The sequence below is a fragment of the Grammomys surdaster genome, unplaced genomic scaffold (genome assembly GCF_004785775.1).
Source record: "Grammomys surdaster isolate TR1022 unplaced genomic scaffold, NIH_TR_1.0 141, whole genome shotgun sequence".
Classification (NCBI taxonomy): Eukaryota; Metazoa; Chordata; class Mammalia; order Rodentia; family Muridae; genus Grammomys; species Grammomys surdaster.
The window spans coordinates 6,731,426-6,739,316 of record NW_021604599.1 but is presented as its reverse complement, the minus strand read 5'-3'; the positions used below and the strand labels follow the sequence as shown (position 1 = coordinate 6,739,316).

At 41.9% G+C, this 7,891-nt stretch overlaps 1 pseudogene; it reads right to left on the bottom strand.

Annotated features, from left to right (window-relative positions):
* Positions 1 to 6,307: 6,307 nt before the first annotated feature.
* On the bottom strand, positions 6,308 to 7,209 carry LOC114618385 (annotated as a pseudogene).
* Positions 7,210 to 7,891: the final 682 nt, after the last annotated feature.

Genomic DNA, 7,891 nt, shown 5'->3' with positions numbered 1-7,891 from the left:
AGAGAGAGAGAGAGAGAGAGAGAGAGAGAGAGAGAGAGAGAGAGAGAAGAGAAACAGTTCAATAGTGACTAGTTATTTTTTGAATTGGGTGGCATTACATGGTCTGATGTTATGATAACAGGAAAGAAAGCACTGGTGTTTCATATCCAGAAGTCTTCACGTCCAGGAATATAAACTTTGTGGATGCTTAGCCATCATTAATTAATGGTTTAAAATGGGTGGACATGCAAACCAAGTCATGGACTTCACTGAGCCTCTTGGGTTGACTGAGGCTTCTAGACTGGAGAATTCTTTTAGTTGTAAGACAAAACACAATTATATCTGTGTGGGAGTCTGTGTGAGGCACAGACAGATGTCTAGTCCTAGCGCGTGGGCTTTGCTGTGTATACTATCCTCTTCAGTGGAAAGGACGGTTGGTAAGTAGGAAAGAGAGATGACAGAAGCCACATAGCTGTCACCTCAGATTGTGCATCATTTGGCAGCAGCCACCTCAGTCTTTGCCCATCCTACACTGCCACCAATTGATGGGACACCCTTCTTTGCACTCCAAAACTTGAGTGTGCTGAAGGGTTGCTTAGGTCAGAAAATTTTAGTACTAACATACTGTCCTGACTCCTAACTTTGGTCCCAGATTGTGTTTTATATTATCTGAAAGATGACACAGCAGGCCTCATAAAAAGCTGTTGGGAAGCTGTGTCAGCAAAGTGTCCCTGGTTACCTTTGTTTGGAGACAGAAGCTACCTGGGCTTGTCCTTTGGTTTAATGAGTTCTCTGGTCTACCGCATGCATCCCTGGCAGCTTTTCTCAGACATGCTCTGATCTCGCGCAATCTGAGTGTTCTCAGCACAGCACTTAACTGAGGTGTGAAGCCAAGGTTCTATGTGGAGAGCAGGGCTGCTCAAGAGCAGGGTTTGGCAAGAGAGAGCTTAGAGGACGGGAGAGAGATGTGTGGTGTGAAGACAGCAAGTCCAGATTTTGCTGGGATTCAGCTGGCATCAGGAAGCAGCCCAACTCCAGCGGGTCTCTAGACTCTCTGGAATTTCTGCAGCGTTGGTGTGGAGATCATGAAATTGCCTTGATCTCAAGCAAGACAAAGTAAGCAGCCAAGGTAAGACTTCCTTACCCCTGGGGGTAGGTATCTTAAACTGTAGCTTTCAGTCTTAAGAGACTTGGTGGTTAAGTAGCTTCTCAGTGTGTGTTGAGGAGCTCAGGCCTTGGAGAGCTGGCTAGAGGCCCCCTTAATGACAATCCCATCTATAACCAGAGATCAAAGGTTTTTGTTGTTTCATGAATTACTTTGAAAGGAGATGTGTCACACGTGGCTGCTGTTAGGTGGAGCCGGCTCGGGCTACGTCTTCATGATCCAGCTGCCCTGGATATCCATCCCCAGGCCCTGGATTCTGGGTCAAGCCATCTGGAAGGGGTACAAGGCCAGGTTCCAGCTGCCCTGCATCTGCCTTTCATGTCACCTGGAATCTGCTCAGAGAGGTCTACTGTGAGGGTTTAAAGCTAATCTCCCATAGTTTATGAGCCCAAATCCATTTGCAGTGAGGAAGACCTCAGCTGACCAGAGGCTTAAACAAATGCCATTCCCCCTAGCCCCTCCATGGCATTCCATGGCGGGACTTGAGTTCCACGCACATGATGTAAGCCAGAGCTGGGACAGGCCTTTTGCCCACACATGGCTCAGAAATCATTTACAAAGCAAACAGAAAAGACAGCCACAGACAGGCCATTTTCTCTTTGCTCATAGGCCACTCCTTAGAGGGCTCATCTGATCTGAAGGTGAGATTGAAAACAGGTGTCCACCCAGTGCCTATAAAATATATACTGGCAATAGGGGAGATTCTTGGAAATTCCTTCAGCTAGTAGAAATATGGAGACAATTCCCAAATCTGACTTTGCTTCAGTCCTTCCAGGCTCCCAATCCTTTCTCTCTTTGAGGAAAAAAAAAATGCAAGGGAAACTGGGAGCATATGGTTCTGCAACCCCATTTTGTAGGAAGAAATGTTGAAAAGATTAGAGAGGCTCTATTAGAACACCAGGCTTGGCCATTCTTGCAGAGCTGGAAAACTTGGCTTGCGTCTTTTGCCTTGCTTCTTCCCCCACATCAGGGTGACTCAAGTGACCTTGGCAACTCTGATTTGGATGCCAGATTTACCCAATTTCTATTTAGTAAATACATCAAATGTACTGCTTCTCATGTTTGGGATAAATACTTGATTAGATTCTTTTAAAACACGATGCTCACTGCCTACAAAAGCAGGGGATTTCATCTGGGCCAAGTCCTGTGCGTAGGAGGATCAGGTTTCCTCTGTTTGTTGACAGTGAGCACTCCTGCTCTTTGGCCTACCTTGCAAGCTCATTAAGCCCAGGCTTGGATTTGGGGTGACTGACAACGCAGCTGTATTTAATTTGTAGATAATTGATGCAATAAATGTAATAAGCGAACAAGATGTGTTGACTCCCCGTCTAATTTGGGTGTAGATGTCGCCTCCCTTGCACAGGTGGAAGCATTGCCATCACATACATCTGTGAGAGATAAATGCATACCTTTCCTGGCATCACCCAGTCAGGGAGAAGATCAAACCGTTTGATGTATCTAGAATCAATACGCACAACTTGTGGCCAGTCTAAATACTGAAAGCATGCTAATATCAGACTTTATTGTCCCAAAAGGTGACACTAACTAAAGGACCTGGAACTTTCACAGGCAAGACTTCCTTGTGCATTTTGATCTAAAAACTTGAAAAAAAACCTTAGTTATAAGGATATATGCACGGATCTACTTTCTTAAATTTCCTGCCTCTTTTTTAGGGCAGTCAGAATCTTGTTTTCTATGTATTTTCAGAGGTTTCATTCATTCCTACAAAACTGTAGTCCAGGCAACATGAGTAGTTGTGGGCACAGTTCTGTGGCTTCAGGAATGGGCAACTTTAGCAGGAAGGAAATCTATAACAAAGAAGAAACTCATACTTGAATGGTGCCCATTATTGTCGACTAAGACCCTACAGTGGATGTTGGTAAACTGAGGCCCTCAAGTCACATCCAGCCCACTGCATTTGATCTCAAAATGGTTAAAGGGCTGCATTCAATGAAAAGGATATTTTGTGACACATGAGGAATATGTGAAGTTCAGTTTCAATGCATTTCAATTCAGATAAAGTTTTGCTAGGCCAGCGCCACACTCACTATTTTCTATAGCTGCTTTGGAGGCATTTGAAACATTTTCCTAGTTTATACTAAAAATGTGCCCACTGCCAGCCTAGCCTAGAACACTATTAATTTGTACAAGTGAAGAAAAAGCAGGCTTGATTGCAGTGTATTCAAAGATGCACTTATTTAGTATTTGTGTGCATGTTATGGTCCTGTTCGTGCACTCATGTGTAGGCAAGCATGTACATGTGTGGGCCACCAGATTATCCCTTAGGCACTGTCCACTGTGTGTGTGTGTGTTTTTAAGATGGTCTCTCTCTGATCTGGAAATTATCCTATTATCCTAGCAGACTAGGGTGGCTGACAAAGGAACCCTAGGGGCCCACCTCTCTTGGAATTACAAACTTATACCACTACATTTTTATTTTATTTTATTTTATTTTATTTTATTTTATTTTATTTTATTTTTAAGACATGATTCTGGGGAGCTAACTCCAATCCTGGTGCTTGACAGATTAAATTATCTTCCCAGACATGCAATGTAATTTGAATTGTTATTATTTGTTTTTAAAATTTCCACATCATTATACAATGAGGATGCACTTCAACTATCTGTTGGGTCCTTCTTACCGGACTATTGTTATTAGGGTGCTCAGCAGTGGTCTAACCTTTTCTCCATATGCTGAAATCTGCATGCAAACAGTGTCTGAAGTCGGTTTGGAAAATTTGTCTTTCTAATTGGGAAATTGTTCCTGGTCTTATATCTATACTAGAACTATGCAACAGATATTTTCTCCATAGATATTCTTAAATGTCAGAGGCAATGAGATATCATTATAGAGGCTTATAGTTTAAGGATTTGGGCATATATGTTCAATCACATGGCTATCACCACAGTTAGGATCTGGAAAGTCTTGTTGCCTACTGATGTTGCTTTGTTCTTTCTGTAGTCTGCTTCCCCTCTCCCCTGTCTCTGACCATGATGGATGTGTTTTCTTGTCCGTCCCACGACTTTGTCTTTTCCAGAATGTCACACTCATGGAATAACACAGAAAATGACAGATGTTTTAAAGGTAATTTCCAGTTCCCTCAACTACCATATGGAAACCAATGAACTCTTAATAGGAAGATTTTAATTATAGCTTGCACCAAGCATGGGATTAATATTAAAATAATATTTATATTAAGTTAGTTTCCTTTATTGTTTGGAAGAGGAATTCAGCTTATTGTACTGATACCAAGCTTGTTCACAGAAATGCAGTACTCATGGGACCGGCTTCTGATGTTAATATCCAGTCTTTAACATCTTCCAAGGTAGATTGTTTTGGCTATGTCATCTTAGACTTTGGCTATCTCATCTTGGAATTTGGCTATGATGTCATCTTAGACATTGACTTTGTCATCTTAGCACCCATCCAAAAAAGATTTCTGGAAGACATATCTCTGTGAGAGAAAAGTGAGGAGAAACTATGTAGTTGTCATCTGCCTATTGAAGCCTATATCTTCACTTTAAAACTTCACCTCATAAAAACAAGCAAAGCCCGTGAACATCGACTGCTGTACTTGTTTCATGAACTGTAGGGTTGTTCTCTTAGAATGGAGACTGAGAGAAGACTTGCTTGCTTTGTGTATAAACAAAAGGTTTATGCACCCTATACACTCCCACAAAAAGAAATTCAAATCTACTCCTTTCTTCAGCCCTCTTTTTCTCTCTTCTATGTAGCCAGCATCTACTATGGGCAGCATTGTGTGCTTGTGGTCCCTTTCTTATGATTCTGTGTGGGAACAATCTCAGATTCCTTTAATGGAAGCCACATCTGAATGTGAGTTATATATACTCACTCAATCCAACAGTGTTTCTAGGTCTTGAGGCAGGCTTTCCACCTACTGGAACATATTTAGGATTTTCAGGATATTTTGTAAACTCCTAGAAGAAGGTAAAAAAAAATGACTTAATACATCTTAAGTATATTTCCTAGTTTAGGGTTTTAATCCAAGATTCCCAGACTTTTCTTCTTTGTTGACATTAATATGCTTTGAATTAAAATTCAAGGTAGCAAATCTGGAAATTGGTTTGAAGTTTTCATTTTATTTCCAACTGAACTCATGTTACTGCTGTTGAAAATTGTACTGACAGGCCTAGACATATAAGTTATGATATTTCCTATCAAGATGTTTAGCTAAATTAGAAACATTTGTGAACAAGTAGCCAGTTAGAAGGCTCTTTCCTGCTGGCGACGGTGGATGGCAATGGGTACAGAGGCAGAACAAGAGCTCAGAGTACCTTCAGTGCAATGACTGTTGATCAAGCAATTGACTGTAAACTGTTTACAACCGTGACCTTTGTTGTAACCACAGGACAGGTGTTTATGGATAGACATTAACTGGTTCCCATGCTTCCCACAAAGCATACTGTTTACAGGGAAAACTACCCCAAATGTCTTTATTTTTCTCTGAAACATTGCCTGAAATGACAAGATTGGTCAGACAGGATCAAAAGGGAGCGGAGGTGATCAAGTGAAGTTTCAGTGATTTGGGAAAGAACATGACAGTTTCAGTGACAAAAAAGAGACCATCACACAGGGCCCATTAGAAGTGCATATGCAAGTGCACACACACACACACACACACACACACACACACTGAAAAACTATTAGAGAATCTGTGAGATGGCTTAACAGCAGATAAAGAAGATACAGATGTACAAACTTGACTACCTGAGTTCCATCCCTGGAGCCCACACAGTAGAATAAGAGAACCAACCCCTGAAAGTTGTCCTGTGATCTTCACATGCACACCAGGACACTTGCATACATTATATTAAAGGGATAAGAAACAAAATTAAAAATAAAATAGGAAACAGCATTTTAGGAAGAGGCTAATAAAATGATTTGCTAAGCTGCTTAAAGAGAAATGAGATATGGCCACCTTGGCTCATATATGAGCTGGGGACAGTTTACCAAGGAAAGTAAACTATTAGAATGACATAAAACAAACTCTTATCTGAAAGCCTGTTCCCAGGGTGCTAAAATAAGAAACTGTCAGTTTCAAACATATTTTCACGCAAAAGATTCCAAGAGTTTTTTTTTTTTTTTGGCTTGATCAATCTGTTTATTGTCTTTATGAAAAAAAATCTTCATAGAAAATTGATTTAGCTTTCAGCAGCCCATTCCTGAGCTCTGAGGAAGCTTGCCTTCTTTTGAGCAACCCGGTCTTTCTTCTGGGCAAGAGACATTTTAGGACGATTCCACCTCTTCTTCTTCACTTCTCTCTTGGGCTTCTTCTCATAGACTGGATTCTCTCGGATACCAGCATGAGCTTTCTTATACATCTCCTCCATCATGTCTGGAGTTACGTTGTTCTTGATGTACTGCGAGAACTGTTTCTTGTATGCATCTTCATCTTCCTCCATTAGGTAGCGCATGTAGTCTGCCACATTCTGACCCATGATGTGTTTCCGATGTACCTCTGCATGGAACTCCTTGCTTTCAGAGTCATAACCAGGGAATCGTTTGGTACTATGAGGGATAGACAAGCCTCCATCCACAGCTCCCTTCAGGGCCCCGAAAACTTTATTGCCAGTTGTAGTTCGGGCAAGACCTGCATCCAAATAGCAAGTGAAGGCACCAGGCTGACCGTCAATGCTTTCCACATTGAATTCATTTCCATTCACCTCCACCTGGCCCTCATAGATCCTGTCCATGCCAAACCTATTCAGAAGCCTGCGAGCCAACAGCAGGCCAGTGCAATAGGCTGCAGCATGATTTGTCAGGCCAACTTTCACACCGTATTTTGGAAGTTCATGTGCATATGCTGCGCAGACGATCATATCCCCTTCGATACGGGCATATGCATTCTGGGAGATGAGATCTCTGTTAGTTACGTGAACTATCATCCTATATTTGGGTGTGTTGTACTTATTCTTGTCCTGGATCACCAATCGTTTCCGTGCATAGTAGTCAGTTTTACCCTCTCGTCCCTTCTAAATCTCACTTGGTATCTTTTAAAGTAGGCCTTATTCTTGACAACTTTCACGAACCCCATCCTGCGGAATAGAGACCCGCAACCGTGGCTCCACAGACCTGCTGAGTCGGCCATGCTAGGGGGAAAAAAAGAGAGTTGTTTTTTTTTAAAATTTCAAGTTCATATAAATTATCAAATAAAAGGGAAGGTTCCACTTATTTGTAAAAGAATACATTTTGGCGAGGTACCATTTTGAACTATGAACAAACGTTTGAATGTTGTCTGGAACAAGTGGAAGGCACCACAGTGTTCACACAGACATGGGTCTGTGTGATGCACCATGGCAATGCACAGCTGACCTCCAAGGGCTGAGTTGTGAAGCCAGTAGTTAGGGACCTCTCAGGGAGGCAGAAGAGAGTAAAGAATGGATGCTTTGTAAGGCTCAAAGCCAGAAACAGAGAGCAGGCCTCAGTTTGACACAGGCATCAAGAAGAGTGAGACAGAAAGATTATGCAGTACTCTGGTCACAAGGTAAAGGAGGTAACTGTCAGACCGTGGTTGGAAAAAAACAAACAAACATGAATACACAAATAGGAAGGGAAACAGAAACAAACCCCCAAACTCCATCAGGACCACTGTCTAGTCTAGTGGAAAATGAAATGAGTCTGTTTCAAGCCTGACTAACACACAGCAATCAAGGAGTTCCAGGAGCAGCGATGGTGAAGATGGCAAGCTTAATTTCAGAGGTTGAGGCTTTAAGGGGATTCTAGAC